Raw genomic sequence first — 15,726 nt, forward strand, 5'->3', positions numbered from 1 at the left:
GGTGACGGGCATCAGCCAAGGTGGAGGCAAGGCAGCCTAAGGTTATAATTTACCCAGGCATTTAAGGTCCCTCCTAGACATGTGGCCTTAGGTGTCTGACCCAATCAGGGCCTTAAGCCCCTCCCAGTGCATTCCAGAATGCACTGGAAATGAGGAAGGTCCACTGTTCTGAAGAGGTGGGCCTGCCAGCAGGAGGGAGTGGACATTCCTCTTGCCGGTCTTACATTCAAGTTATGGGGGTCCTGGGCCAGTTGGGGGAGGGGCAGCTGTTCAGGCAGGAGGGAGTGGGCATCCCTCCTGCTGATTTTGGGTGTGGGGTGGTGTCAGGGATGTCCTCAGGCAGGAGGAAGTGGGCATCTGTTCTGCCCATTTTGGGTGTGGCGGTGTTAGGGTTTTTTTCAGGTAGGAGGGAGGGGATGTGGATGCATGTGCTCAGGCATGAGAGAGTGGGTATCCCTCCTGCTGATTCGGGGGGGGGGGGCTGCTGCTGCTGCTGCTGCTGCTGCTCTCCCTGCCGGCTGAGCTGATTGCAGCAGGGGAATCTGCAATCAGTTGAGCTGGCAGGACTTCCCAAAGCTGCGGGCTTTGAGGCTTCCCCCGCTGGCTTAGCTGTTTGGGGCTTTCCCTTCCTGCTCAGCTGCCAGCAGAGGAAAACCAAAAAGCTGAGCACAGGAGAAACCCGGAAGCCAGTGGTTTGAGAAGTCCTGCGCTCCATTGATCAGGGATTTCCCTGCTGTGAGCAGCTCGGCCAGCAGGAGAGCATCAGTGATGAGCAGAAAAAAACGAGGTTAGAGAATCACTTGGTGATTATAGAGATTTGCTTGGAATGATCATTTCAATATTAATGACTGTGTTGTATTATATTTGCATGGCAGTATCAGAGTCTGTTAGAAAACTCTGAAAAGACCTCCCTAAGCCATTTTGGAATCTTTTTAGCCAGCATGTTAAAGGCAGATTTTAGTTTTGAGACTTTGCCCCTTAATTCTCCATTGCCTCAGGTAGGTTAGATAGAGTGTGAGCCCGTCAGGACAAATAGGGAAAAATGCTTTGAGTACCTGAATGTAAACCACTTTGACCTCCATTGTTGAAAAAATAAATAAATAAAAGGCACTATTTCCAATATTATATTACCTGTATATATTTTGGGAAGCCAACAGCACTTCACCAGGTTTCACTTTTCTATTGGTGGATAAGTAAACCTATGCCAGCAGGCAGGGGTTTGGCAGCAGCGGGCCAATAATAGGAGCAGCTAAAAAGGAGAGGGCACGCATGTTAAAGAATCAAAGTGGGCGGGGCAAGAAGTGGAGATGGATAGAGGGAGGTGCGTTCTGGGGTAAAGAAGTCTTAAAGCGGCGCAAAGATGGCTTCTACGCACTTGGAAGGAGCAGGTGGTGGCAGGCCTTTGTGGTTGCCGCGTATGCACGAGTGACGACAGGAGGGCGGGAGAGGGAAGTTATGCGGGTAATGTTTGGAAAGCCTCACCTGTTGGAGTAGGCGGGTCTTGAGGGAGCGCTGCTTAGTGTAGGTGGTGACGTTTTGGGGGAGGTGCGCAAGGGACTGGGGGCGGGCTGAGGGGGCGTTGTCTTGTCCTCTGATGAAGGTTGGAGAATGTGAATACTGTAGTGGGCGTGGCTTTGGTAGTGGCCGGGGCGTTAGTTTGCGATCTGGTATCTTGTTTTAGGAAAAGTGGGACGAGCGGAGGCTTCTAGAGAAGGTAAAATTTCTTCTCCTTTTCCTGTTTCTGGTTAGTATGAAGTCCCTCCTGTACCTAGAAATCTCTCTGAAAATAACAAGACATCACAGGTATTAGATTCCACTTATAACGCATGATATAAGCCCTCGATCGGTATTAAGAAATCGATGGTTCCTCATGAAAAGAGGCACTCCTGATGTGTGGGAGGATTTATTCTGATTCGGCGGCCAATGCTCAAAGCCAAGTGCAAAAGTGCATAACACAAAACGAACACAGAAATTTGGCAAAGCAATGCTCAGAAGAAATCATATATAAAATGATATGTACTCTTAATTTGCTTTAACAAATAAAAAAGTAAGGGGGAGGACAGTGTCTGGTATGTACGCACAAAGGTTTTATGCTAAGTATGTCTCTTGTGTGCATGCCCAGACACCAATAGAAGTAAAACTCAGATGGCTCAATCTTTCCTTCTACTTCCATTGCTTTCAGTTTAAATGGAAGTAAAACCTGGATATCTCAATCCGTCCTCCTTTTTCTGGAGCCATATGGTAATCCTACGCCCTGAATCAATATAAAGAGATCCCCCGAATTGTGAGAGATTTCCCCCATTTCATTATATAAAAAAAAGCCTCCAGAGGCATGAGAGGATCTCCCTGATTCATTATTAAAAAAAATCTCTGGGTTTAAGAGGCATCCCCATGATGTGTAAGGGGATTTCTCTTGATTCTTTATAAAGTGATCCTTTGAGTTGCGAGAGGACCCTTCTTTGTATGTGAAGGGATCTGGTGAAATACTTGTATGGTAGGAGACAACTTATTCTTGTTTAATAGGAAGGTATGTGGATTTTTATTTTCTTAAAAAAAGGACACCAGGTTGGGGCCAGTGACAGACTTCAACTTCCACCCCAACTGCAATGGGTGAAAGGAAGTAATAAAAAAAAAAATCAAGTTGTCAACATAGCAGAAAAAAAGATTGTTTTACTCACAGAAATATGGTTTTTGTAAAGTTTTCAGGTCAGGGTATGTCCACTGTTCTACAATTCATGATTTATTTCAATTTACATGCTGCGGAGGCATTCTTGAAAGTGGAGGTTAGGCCAAGGGTGGTAATTGAGTTTTATAGTATCCAAAGTATGCACATTTGCAGATGCAGATCTCTGCTTGTATTTCCCCATGGCAATACCCATATAGCTTTGTGTTGATTATTTGCACAACCCTATAGGTTTGCACCAATAGAAACAGAGAAAATGACTACAGATAAAGATCATACAGCCTATCCAGTCTGCCCATCCATACCAACTAAAGCTGTAAATAAGGCTTATCCAACCTACGACCCGTGGGCTAGAATACGGCCCACTAAGTGCTTTTTTTCTGGTCCTTGGAAGCCTGGCAGCTCTTATTGTGCTTACAGTGGGATTCCTGCTTCTCTGCCATGACTTAGAGAGGAAGAATTGTTGGGCATGAGGTAGAGGAGAAGAAGGAAGTGCAGCAAAGACGTTGAGAGGGAGAAATCCTGCATATGGTGGACGGGAAGGAGACATGCATAGAAAGGAGAGGGAGAAATGTTGGACATAGGGTGGAGGGTGGGAAAAGAGAGAGAGAAAAATATTTCACATGAAAATGGAGGGGAGGAGGGGAGAGATGCTGCATGGAGGGGAATAGAGAGATTTGGACCAGGGCACAAGGCAAGGAGAGAGAGAGAGAGAGATGGTAGACAGCAGAAAAGAAATGTTGGATATGGCAGTGGAAGGAAAGGTACAGAGATAGAAGATGGATGGTGAGCACTGAGAAAGAAGAAAATGTCAAATGGGCAGGAGACCCTGGAGAGCAAGTTAACAGAAGACAAACAGAAACCAGAGCCTGGGACCAACATATTTTGAATAATAAAATGATCAGACAACAAAAGGTAGAAAAATAATTTTATTTTATATTTTGTGATTACAGTATGTCAGATTTGAAATGTGTATCCTGCCAGAGTTGGTGTTAGATAGCAAGTGTGAGCTAGGATCTAACAGAGAGAGGAAAAGTCTCTTTTGTTTGTTTATTTTGTTTCCACCACAGTGCTGGTATGGGGTAGGAGAGGGCAAAGGGAAGGGGGTGGGGAAGAGGCTACAAAATAAAAATGCCAGGATGTTTGAAAAAAACACCCAATTGGGCAGGAAAATCGAATCAAAACATTTTTCTCTGACTCGGGCAGCACTTCCCCAGAGATCATGTGCTTGTGTCATACTTTCTTCAGTTTAGATTCAGTTGCCTCTATCACCTTCTCTGTGAGGAAATCCCATGCATACAATATCCTTTCAGTAAAAAAATATTATCTTAGATTTCTTCAGCAGTAGTCAAATATCTTTTTGGATAAAGGGGCCAAACAAACCAGTTTTTCTGGGTTCTGATGCTGTGTTGGGCAAAATATAGGTCAGGGCATGGCTTATGCTGTCTGTTCTCTTTCACCTTCATCTTATACCTCCCCTTCCAGAGCTTTCTTTCAGTTGAAAGATGTGTGCCTCCTGTGCATTTATACCACAGAGAGATTTAAATGTCTCTGTCATATCTCCCCTCATCCATCTTTATTTTAAAGTACAGACAGTCCCCAGGTTAAGAATGAGTTTCGTTTTTAAAGCTGTTCTTAAATCAGATTTGTATGTAACTCAGAACTTGTAGATTTTAAGATTCTTGCTGTTTACCTCTGCTTGCAGCTGGCAAAAGGACCAACTGTCCCTGTGTTCCCTCCAAGGCATGGGCGGTGGAACGGGGGAGGCCACAGAGGAGTAGAAGATGTCAATGAAGGGGCGCAGCAGAGAGACCTGACCAGCAACACGCTGGCTGGTAGCAAGGTGCCTCTTCCACTGTATTGCACTAAAAATAAGGCCCCACCTGCAGATTTGGGGAAGGGAGCATATAGGACTTGGGGGAGAGAGTGGGGGAAAGGAGAGATGTTGGATTTAAATAAGAGAAGGAGGGAGAGATGCGAGTAAGGGAGGGAGGGAAAGATATCAGATTTGTGAAGGACAAGGAGAGATGGACTTAGGGACAGCAGAGGGGGTAGGAGGAGGACAAAGCGAGGGGGCAGAAGAGGGAGAGATGGATTTGGAGGAGGAGGACAGAGGGAGCAAGTGAGGAAGAGATGGACATGGGGGATGGTGGTGGGAGGGAGAAATGTATGTGGAGGGCCAAAATGGGGAAAGGGAGAGATTGATTTGGTGGAGAAAGCAAGATGGGGGAAAGGGAAAGAGATTCAGGGGAGGATGTAGAAGGGGGAGGGAAAGATGGACGATTCAGGGAGAGCAGAGGAGGGAGAGGAGAGATGGACAGGGAAAGGCAGATGGGATATGGACTGGGTGGGAATGGGGAGTGGGAAAGATGTTAGACTTTGGAGGAGGGAGTGGAAGGGAAGAAAGAGATTAACTTGGAGGGAGAGAGAAAGAAAGAGAGGAAGGAAATGCTGAGTTACAAGGGTAGAGTAAGCGATGAGGAGGGGAGATGCTAGAAATGGTGGATCAATGTTAGAGAGTTATCAAGGAGATGAGTGAGCAGAATAATGAGTATATGAAGGTAGAAATTGGTAATGGGAAGCAGGCCAGGTCCGGCCAGGTCCGGAAAATTCCTGGGCTGCAACGGTGACGTCAGCGGCATTGGCGCACCCCCCTTTCCGTGATGGCACTCAGCGGCATCGGCGCATCCCCCCCCCCCGCGACAGCACTCAAGTTCGGCCTCCTCCCAACATCAACAGAACTTCAGATCGGCAATGCGGTGCTCAGTCAAAAGCTTCCCTCTGACTCAGCTTCCTGTTTCCACCCAGGCAGTTCAGTCAGAGGGAAGCTTTTGACTGAGCACCGCACTGCCGATCTGAAGTTCTGTTGATGCCGGGGGTAGAAGGAGGCCCGTTGCCGATCTTAAGTGTCATCGCGGGGGGGGAGGGGGGTTGCTGATCTTGTTGCCAAAATCGGAACGGTGAGGAAGGGAGAAAGATGGGCCTGTGGTAGATGGAGAGATTGAGAGAAGGGGGCAGATGATGGAAGTGGGGAGAGAGAAGTTGGCAGATGATAGAAGTGGGGGAAAGAGAGAGAAGGGGCAGATGATGGAAGTGGAGAGAATGGGGAGAGAGAAGAGGGCAGATGATGGAAGTGGGGAGAGAGAAGAGGGCAGATTATGGAAGTGGGGAGAAGGGAGAGCAAATGCTGAATGGAAGTGGAGAAAGAGAACACATACTGGATGGAAGGAGGGATAAAGAAAAAGGGGGAAGAAGATAGAGTTAGTGAGATACCGTGTTTCCCCCATTATAGGACCTCCTCCTTTAGTAAGACACCCCCCTTTTTTTTCCCACCTGGGAAATATAAGGCCCCCCCCCCCGAAAATAAGGCACTATTTGGCAAGCATGTCTTGGCGATCCAGAGTACTGGTACAGTACCGTATGCGTGGTCACACAACTTCCTGTTTCCGCTGTCCAGGAAAACAAGCCCAGGAACAGCCTCTGTACACCGAGGCCCTGATTCTCCAAAAGTGCGTCCCGATTTTAGGCAGCTGTAGACGTCCTACAGCTGTCTAATCAGCCAATCGGGATGCACGTTTTTAAAAAAAAAAAAATGCTCCCCAGGCAGGCCGCCCGGGAGAGGCGTCCTATACTAAACGCCGATTCTGTAACCGGCGTCTTTAGAGAATCGGGTTAAATTAGACGCGGCCGCTATACTTATGGCAGCAAGGGATCTCCCTGCTGCAATATGTATAGCGGCCGCGGTTGTTGCGGCCGCCTGTCCCATCACCGACAGGAGAATGCCTAACTCCTCCTGTCGGAACCCCGAGCCCCCTCCCCCCCCAAACTCGTAATCGCCGACAGGAGGATGCCCAACTCCTCCTGTCGGAACCCCGGACCCCCCTCCCCCCCAAACTCGTAATCGCCGACAGGAGGATGCCCAACTCCTCCTGTCGGAACCCCCTCTTCCCCAAACTCGTAATCGCCGACAGGAGGATGCCCAACTCCTCCTGCCGGAAAGCCCAACGACCCCCCGCCCCAACTAATCTCCCTCCCCCAACTAACCTTTCAATGTTGGTCAGCTGGACGGGTCTTGCTGCCGTCCAGCCGACGGGTCTGCCTCGTGGAAATGAGACGGCACGCCCCTTCCCGGCCCATCCCCGCTAAATCTAAGGCCTGATTGGCCCAGGCTGTAGAAGCCTGGACCAATCAGGCCTTAGGCATAGCGGGTCCGCCCATCCCCACTAATCCTAAGGCCTGATTGGCCAAGGTGCCTAGCCTGGGCCAATCAGGCCTTAGATTTAGCGGGGATGGGCCGGGAAGGGGCGTGCCGTCTCATTTCCACGAGGCAGACCCGTTGGCTGGACGGCAGCAAGACCCGTCCAGCTGACCAACATTGAAAGGTTAGTTGGGGGAGGGAGATTAGTTGGGGCGGGGGGTCGTTGGGCTTTCCGGCAGGAGGAGTTGGGCATCCTCCTGTCGGCGATTACGCGTTTGGGGGGGGGGGGGGTTCCGACAGGAGGAGTTGGGCATCCTCCTGTCGGCGATTACGAGTTTGGGGGGGAGGGGGTTCCGGGGTTCCGACAGGAGGAGTTGGGCATCCTCCTGTCGGCGATTACGAGTTTGGGGGGGGAGGGGGCCGGGGTTCCGACAGGAGGAGTTGGGCATCCTCCTGTCAGCGATTACGAGTTTGGGGGGGAGGGGGCTCGGGGTTCCGACAGGAGGAGTTAGGCATTCTCCTGTCGGTGATGGGACAGGCGGCCGCAACAACTGTGGCCGCTATATATTTTGCAGCAGGGAGATCCCTTGCTGCCATAAGTATAGCGGCCGCGTCTAATTTAACCCGATTCTCTAAAGACGCCGGTTACAGAATCGGCGTTTAGTATAGGACGCCTCTCCCGGGCGGCCTGCCTGGGGAGCATTTTTTTAAAAAAAACGTGCATCCCGATTGGCTGATTAGACAGCTGTAGGACGTCTACAGCTGCCTAAAATCGGGACGCACTTTTGGAGAATCAGGGCCTTAAATGTTTTTTGGTTTGTGATACAGCTTTTCTGGTTTGTGATGACCTGTACCATATACAGGTAATAAATGTCTTTTTTTCAGCAATAAATGTGTACTGTATTCTTCATTCAAGGAAAAATAAGACATCCCCCTGAAAATAAGACCTTGTGCATATTTTAGAGTTTTTAAAAATATAAGACAGTGTCATATATTCGGGGAAACAGGGTAGTGGAGGGGTGAAGGAAAGGGGTGGCATGCTGTGGGTAGACATAGTGAAAAGAAGGAAACTGAGGACTGCACAGTAAGAAATAATTTAATTTAGACAGAGTCAGAAAATAAAGAAGGAAGACCTGAGAAGGAAAGGGAAGAGAGAAAGATGCCAAAGAACGGGGAAGGAGACAGAGATATCGGATTTGAGCGGAGGAAATGAGAAGAAAGAGATGCTAAAGGAGGGGGGAGGGAAAGAGAGATGAAAGGAGAAAGATGCAAGACCATGAGGGAACAGAAGGAAGATGATAGATGCCAGACCAAAGGGGGGGGGATTCTAGAGGAGAGATGGCAGGGGGAGACAGACAGTTTCTGGAAGGGGCAGATGCTGGATTGAAGAGACAGGGCAGACGCTGGAAGGAAAAGAGTGAAAAGAAGATAAAAGCAGAAACCAGAGACAACAAAAGGTAGAAAAAAATCATTTTATTTTTATTTTGTCATCAGAATATATCAGATTTGAAATATGAATCCTGCTAGAGACATAACCGGGGACTGCAAAGCCCAGGCAGTGCTTCTTTAGCTTCCAGCTGGCTTAGGGCTCTCTTGGACCAGGGGGCACTCCCCTAACACTATTCCTGTCATGTGTGACTGCAGCATTCTGTTAGCATGATATTTCTGTGTAGCATTCTATAATAATTTGGCTTGTTCAGTTTTCTTGATAGTAGAGGGGATTTATGTGAAGGGGAGGGTAGACAGGGGTTTTGTTGGTCCTTGCTTTGTATATTTATATTTATAAAATGACAATTGTACAGAATATTGTTTCTTTTTATACTTTAATAAAATATGTTCAATATAAAATCATAACTGAGACTTGTGCGGATGGGATCAGATGATTTGCAGGGACTGAGCTTGCGAAGACGGGGCGAAAATGTGTTTTTTAAATTTCAGTCTTAGTAATTTGCCGGTTCACAAAATAATTCTTTTATTTCTGCCGGTCCACTAGTGTAAAAAGGTTGAAAAACACTGCTCTAGAGCAGAGTCGGCAGCTTCCCTGATGTGCAGGAAGGACCCCGATGACTCGTCTGCCGGCTTTGCTCCGGAAGAAGTAACTTATGTTGGAAGGGATGGACCCGGCAGACGCAGTCATAGCGGGTCCTTGCCGCAACTCCCTGCGGCTGCCGACTCTGCCCCAGAGCTAGTACATCGGAGTGGGGTGGACCGGCAGCTGGCAGCTACATTCATCGCAAGAAAGGAGCAGGACTGCTGGAATGAAAGAGTGATGCAGGGAGAGAAAGGGGGCAGGGTGGTATGGAAGGGTGGTGCTGATAGAATTGATGTACAGGGAAAGGGGAGAGAGACATAAGGGGGAAGGATACTGGATGGAATTGGATTGGAGGGAAAGAAAGGGGGCAGATGCTGATTGAAGAGGGGTGGATGGAGAGAAAAAGGGAAGACATTGGATGGTAGTGTGGCGGGTAGAGGGGGAGCCTATGCTGGATGGAAGTGCAGATGGGAGAGATAAGGGAGCAAATGCAGGAAGGAAATGAGGAGAGAAAGAGGGGAGCTGACGATGGAAGAGGAGAAGGTACTAGATGGAAGGGGTAGAGAAAGAGGGCACATGATAGAAGGAGGGGATAAATAAAAGGAGGGCAGATGATGGGGGAAAAGGATTGAGTTAGGGAAATACTGTAGGGGGTGGAGGGGGTGAGGGAAAGGTGGCGAGCTGTAGGTAGACAAAAAAGGAAATTGATGAGAGGGTAGTAATCTAGATGGATGCAGAAAATAAATTGAAAAGGAAAATGAGGGAAGAAAGAGATTGCAGAAGAGAGGTGTGGGAGAGGGAAGGAGAGGAGAGAGATGCCAGACCAATGGGGTAGAAAGGAGAGATGGAAGGGGGAGGCATACAGTTTCTGGAAGGGCATAGAAGGAGAGAAGATGCCATATAGGGGCAGAGAGATGGCAGACAGTGGATGGAAGGAAGAGAGTAAGAAGAAGATGAGGAAAGTAGAAACCAGAGAAGACAAAGGTAGAACAAAAATTTTCTATTTATTTATTGCTTTAGGAGACATGTGTCACTGTTTCTGTGGTGTTGCATTGTATGCAGAGTCCAGCTTCTAGCTGGTTCAATTTAACCTTTGTCTACGTATTTCTATTTTATCCCCCCTTTTACAAAACTGTAGAGCATTTTTTAGCGCTGGCTGTGATGGTAACAGCTCTGATGCTCAGAATTCTATGAGCGTCAGAGCTGTTAACAACGTGGCTAAAATCCACACTACAGTTTTGTAAAAGGGAGAGGGTTAGTTTGTGATGACATATTCCATACTAGGCGAAGGTGTTTTCTGTGTTCTGGTTTTCTGTTAGGATTGACGGTGTAGGATTGTTCTGTACTAGTCTGGCTTGTTTAGTTTTACAATGGGTGTATTGATGTTATACTGCTCACTGCAGTATGTAAGATGCTGCCTTTTCCTAGGTCCTCATGTGTGACGTGTGGCTTGATACTATAAATCATATTTTTTGTACAGATTGGGGGGGGTGCCAAAAAATGATGGGCCCCGGGTGTCACATATGCTAGGTACGCCACTGGAAGCAGGTAAAAGGGAATAGGAGGATGAGAAATGTGAAAGCTAGGGGATGAGAGAAGGAGATGTTTTGATTAGATAAAAAGTGAAAAGGAATAAAGCAATGTTCCCTCTAAGCTGTGTGGCCACACACCTTTTGGTAGCAGGTTGCATGGCCAGCACACCAAGATCTTTGACCATACTCTGCTGCTGCTGCTGCCTGTGGCTTTGAAGAAAGAAGTGTGGATGGAAAGAAGGAGGAGGAGGAGGCCTACTTGGATATCTTAGAGCCGGCCAGAACACAGGTACACATCCTTGGGAGGGGGCATGAACTTGGGACATAGAAGGGAGGGAGAAAGGCGCGTTGGGTCACAGAATGGAGGTAGAGGGGCACATTGAGACACAAAAGGAAGGAAACACAAACTTGGGACAAAGGAAGGAGGGAGGGGCATTAATTTGGGACACGAATGAAGTGAGGGGCAGAAAACTTGGACAAAGTACTGGAAGGAAGGAAGAAGGAGGAGGTAGGGGGCATGAACTTGAGACATAGGATGGAGAAAGGGGAGAGAAGGAGAGAAAGAGATGCTGAGTGGGTGAGAGGAAGGGAGAGATGGTGGGAAGAGATGCTGAGGTGGGGGAGGGAATAGAAAGGAGAATTGTTTCGCATGGGTGTGAGTGAGAGGGAAAGAGATGGTGTACATGGGAAAGGAAGAAAGAGAATTGTTGGGCATAGGGAGGGAGAGAATGTTGGACGTGGTGAGAGAAGAGTAAGATAGAGAGAGAAATTGTTGGATGTGGTGGTGGAGAGGAAAACAGTGGGACAGATGGAAAGGGATGCACGAGGGAGGAATGTTGGACATGGTGGTGGAGGAATGGAGGAAGAGATGTGGAATGGTGCTGGAGAGAGGAGAAGGAGAAATGTTGGACGTGGGCATTGGAAAAAGATGCTGCACACAGTCCAGGGGATAAGAGAGGTGAAAAATGTTGGATGTGACAGTAGAGGGAGTTGGTGATTTACACCCTGGATCACTCTCTCTCTCTTTCCTCATTCCCGTTGCAACAATAATGTGGCACAGGGGTTAAAGCTACTTCCGCGTCAGCACCCTGGGGTTGTGGGTTCAAACCCACGCTGCTCTTTTTTGACATTGGGCAAGTCACTTAATCTCCCTATTGCCCCAGGTACATTATAGATAGATTCTGAACTGCCAGGACAGACAGGGAAAAATGCTTGAGTTCCTGAATAAATTTCATGTAAACCGTTCTGAGCTCTCCTGGGAGAATGGTATAGAAAATTTGAATAATTAAATATGAGCTCTTATCTTACTCTCTGTCCCTGTTCTGAGCTGAAATGTATTTAACATTAATTTAGAGAAAACTGATTTGCTGCTCTTGTTCAGTTAGGGCGGCATTGGTCCTTGTTCTTTGCCTGTCGGGGTGGAAGTTGGTAGAATGCAGTTCTGTAACATTCTAACCCTGGTCTAGCTGCCTGGACTGGAATAAAGGCAGGATTGATTAGAACTTTTGATGTTTTGGCTGTTTGAACACTTCTGTTTGGTTTAGCCTGTAGGCACTTATTCTAATTTTGTATTTTCTGTTTGCTTTGGCATGTGATTAATTGTAGTTCAGGTGGCCTAAGAAAGAAGGTTTCAAACCCTTTCAATAAATTAGGTTGTGACATGCACACTTACTTACCAGTAGCATAGCACTATGCCAGATTTTTCCTTCCTCTGCAGCCCTCTATAGTCCTTCCTCCCCAATGTTCCCCTGCCCCGTGAATATAAGCTTAGTATAGTATATTGCAAACTGTGTGCCACCCAAGATTTCAGGTGCGATGGCAGAAATGTGGTGCAGAATTGATCTATTTTTATTTATTTATTTGTTTGTTTGTTTAAATCTTTATTGATTTTCAAACTTTGATAGTGCAATACAATTGGTAAATCATAAATACTGCATAGAACGCACTTATAATTATACAATTATTACATTAAACAGTCATTTACTCCCATCCTCATCTTAATTATTAATACAAGAATACATATGATGTGATTTCAATATTATAATTAAATAATTTAACCTCTCAAAGTATATTTCCCTCCCCCCACCCACTCGCCCTCCCTGAATGTGTAAAGAAATCTAATGAAAAGGGAAGAAACATGACCCTTACTGTAATGCAACAAAAGTAGTCAATGGACTCCATACATCATTAAAGGACTTACTAGTCCCCAAACGTTCCGCTATCATTCTTTCATACTTATATGTGGTATACACATTTACCCATCAAAAAGTGTAATTAATCCTGTCATGGTTGTTCCAATTATGTGTGATCAGTTGAACAGCTATTCCCATCATGATCAGGAAAAGGCAACTTGATCTTAAATGAATGATTCTCCAATGCAGATAAGTGTGTTAATAAACAAAACATGAATTAAGCCTTCAGAGTTCAACATTTGAAATATAACTCCTGCGACAATGGTAGCATAAAGTCATACTGAAATAGGCATCAGTTCAAGGCCTAATAGCAGCGGCATCAAATTGTAAAGCTAAGTTGGAGCCATCAATACATTCTTCATATCCTGCTCTCTTCTGGCTTTCATACAGAAAGTGGGGCTTAGGAGAGAAAATGGCCTACTGGTTAGAGCAATAGGCCTAAAACCAGAGTAGTCGGGGTTCAAGTCCCACTTCTATATCTGACTGTCCTTGTAATCTTGGGCAAGTCACTTTGGAGCTCATTTTCAAAAGAGAAAAACATCCAGAACATGGTATAAAGTGGTATTTGGATGTTTTGTTTGCTAAAACATCCAAACTGCCATTTTCAAAACACATTCTTTAGATGGTTTTCTAAGCTGTTTGTCTGCAGTGCATCTAAATAAGGAGGTGTGTTTTGGGTGGGATTAGGGTGGACCTATGGTTTGGACATTTTTCTGCAATAATGGAACATTGAAGAAAACGTCCAGGGCAGAACTTGAATGTTTGAGGCTATACTGGTTTCAGTTATGAGTAAGTGTCAAAAAGGTGGCCAAACTGACCAGATGGCCAATGGAGGCATGAAGGCATATCCCCACTCCTTACTCCCCCAGTGGTCACTGACGCCCTCCCACTCCCCAAAGATGTGAATAAAACAGACTCCTGAGAAAATTAAAGAGTCATGGGATAGGAGGCAGTGTTCTGTTGTGGATTAGAAATTAGTTATTGAACAGAAAACAGCTAAATGATCATTTTTGTCAATGGAGGAGGGATTTGTACTACAACCAGTACTATTTAACATATTTATAAATGATCTGGAAATTAGAACAACAAATGAGGTGATTAAATCTGAAGATGATACTAAACTCTTCAAAGTTGTTAACACACATGTGGACTGTGAAAAATTGCAGAAAGACCTTAGGAAATTGGAAGACTAGGCATCGAAGCGGCAGATGAAATTTAATGTGGACAAATGCAAAGTGACACACGTTGGGAAGAAAATAACATAAGAATAGGTCAGACCAAAGGTCCATCAAGCCCAGTAACCCGTTCTCACAGTGGCCAATCCAGGTCACTAGTATCTGGCCAAAACCCAAAGAGTAGCAACATTCCATGCTACTGATCCAGGGCAAGCAGTGGCTTCCCCATGTCTTTCTCAATAGCAGACTATGGACTTTTCCTACAGGAAGTTGTCCAAACCCTTCTTAAAACCAGCTACACCAGGGGTGCCCAATAGGTTGATCGCGATCGACCGGTAGATCGCCAAGGCAAAGTGAGTCGATCACGGAGCCCATCCCGGGCTCCGTGATAGAATCACTTTGCCTTGGCGATCTTCCGGGCCGATCAGCCTTCTTCTCCCCAACGTCAATTCTGCCGTCAGAGAGGAAGTTCAGACCAGGCAATCGCTGCCTGGCTGGGCTAGAATTTCCTCTCCGATGGCAGAATTGATGTCGGGGAGAGGAATGCTGGTCGGCCCGACGCAGGGAGAGCTTGGAGCAGCGGCGGCTTTGGGGCCTGTTCCCTGATGGTGGCAGCGGCTTGGGGGCCTGTTCCCCAATGGCGGCGGCAGTGGCTAGGGGGAGGGCATGAAGAAAGAAAGAAAGGGGGCAGGCAGGGAGACAGAAGGAAAGAAAGGAAACAGAAAAAAAGAAAGGGGGCATGAAGAGAGAAAAAAAAGAAAGGGAGGCAGGGAGAGAGGAAGAAAAAGTTGGGGGAGTGAATGAGGTCTGGAGGAGAGGAAGCATTCAGGCTGAAAGCAGGGAAGAAAGATTGGATGCACAGTCAGAAGAAATTGCAACCAGAAACTCATGAAATCACCAGACAACAAAGGTAGGAAAAATGATTTTATTTTAAATTTAGTGATCAAAATGTGTCTGAATTTATATCTGCTATCTATATTTTGCACTATGGCCCCCTTTTACTAAACCGCAATAGTGGTTTTTAGCGCAGGGAGCCTATGAGCGTCAAGAGCAGCGCTGGGCATTCAGCGCAGCTCCCTGCGCTAAAAACTGCTATTGTGGTTTAGTAAAAGGGGGGCCATAGTGCAAAATATAGACAGCAGATATAAATTCAGACACATTTTGATCACTAAATTTAAAATAAAATCATTTTTCCTACCTTTGTTGTCTGGTGATTTCATGAGTTTCTGTCACCTGCAATTTCTTCTGACTGTGCATCCAATCTTTCTTCCCTGCTTTCAGCCTGAATGCTTCCTCTCCTCCAGACCTCATTCCCTCCCCCAACTTTTTCTTCCTCTCTCCCTGCCCTTTCTTTCTCCCTGGAGGGGGGTATATTTGTTTATTTTTGTATGGTTGTTACTGAGGTGACAGTGCATAGGGTCATCTGCCTTGACCTCTTTGGAAAAACCCCGGAATAGGTATGATAATTAACATTTTCTCTGCGTACAGTGTGCTTTGTGGGTTTTTAAAAAAAAAAATTTTATTGTTGGTAGATCATTTTGACTTGGTCATTTTAAAAGTAGCTCGCAAGCCCAAAAAGTGTGGGCACCCCTGAGCTACACTATCTGCTCTTACCACAACCTCTGGCAATGTGTTCCAGAGCTTAACTATTCTCTGAGTTAAAAAATATTAACAATTACCGGATGCTAGGATCTACCTTAGGGGGTCAACACCCAAGAAAAAAATCTAGGTATGATTGTACACAATATACTGAGACCTGCCGCCCAATGAGTAACTTTTTTATTTTATTTATTTTATTTTATTTGTATACCGCAGTAGTAGCAGCCAAGAAAACAAACAGGATGCTAGGAATTATTAGGAAAGGGGTGGTATCAAGAAATCATAACACATCTCCATGTCTATCCCCTCTCTAAT

The 15,726-nt window shown here is 46.3% G+C and overlaps 1 protein-coding gene across 3 annotated transcripts in view; it reads left to right on the forward strand.

Moving 5' to 3' along the window:
• Nucleotides 1-1,593: 1,593 nt before the first annotated feature.
• The window catches only part of LOC117365786 (centromere protein F-like), a 73,296-nt gene continuing 59,163 nt past the window's right edge, over nucleotides 1,594-15,726 (forward strand). Inside the window, exon 1 of one of the 3 annotated variants that reach the window (XM_033956610.1) lies at nucleotides 1,594-1,714. The gene's annotated coding sequence lies outside the window, so the exon portion shown is untranslated. Of the gene's footprint in view, nucleotides 1,804-10,590; nucleotides 10,735-15,726 lie in introns of those variants that run through there. The other 2 variants (XM_033956611.1, XM_033956612.1) reach the window with 2 other exon arrangements.

The sequence above is a fragment of the Geotrypetes seraphini genome, chromosome 8, assembly GCF_902459505.1.
Source record: "Geotrypetes seraphini chromosome 8, aGeoSer1.1, whole genome shotgun sequence".
Lineage (NCBI taxonomy): Eukaryota > Metazoa > Chordata > Amphibia > Gymnophiona > Dermophiidae > Geotrypetes > Geotrypetes seraphini.